Raw genomic sequence first — 403 nt, 5'->3', positions numbered from 1 at the left:
TTTTTACATATATGTATACATATATGACGAAAACAAATTTTTTATTTTAATAAATTTTTGTAATATTTTATTGTAATAAGTAAAATAATAAAAAAATTGTAATAAGTGCTTTATATATGTAATTAATGATAATTAATTAATAAGATGTTTATGATCGTTATCTATAACAAATAAAATTAAATTTTATTTTATTTACCGATAGGTTTCCATGGTTGATCCGAGACCTTTTACCGCAAGAAGTAGCTTTGTCAATAATTAATGCGCAAAGACAAAATTATAAAAATCAAATTATACCTTCATATTGGTTTCTTATTTATAAAGTAGGAAGGTATATATGAATCATGATACAAAGAAATTTTATCATAAATATAGATACATAATGTATTTTAAAATATATAATATT

Source organism: Atta colombica, unplaced genomic scaffold, assembly GCF_001594045.1.
Source record: "Atta colombica isolate Treedump-2 unplaced genomic scaffold, Acol1.0 scaffold239, whole genome shotgun sequence".
In the NCBI taxonomy this organism is placed as follows: Eukaryota; Metazoa; Arthropoda; class Insecta; order Hymenoptera; family Formicidae; genus Atta; species Atta colombica.
This window is presented reverse-complemented; position numbering follows the sequence as displayed.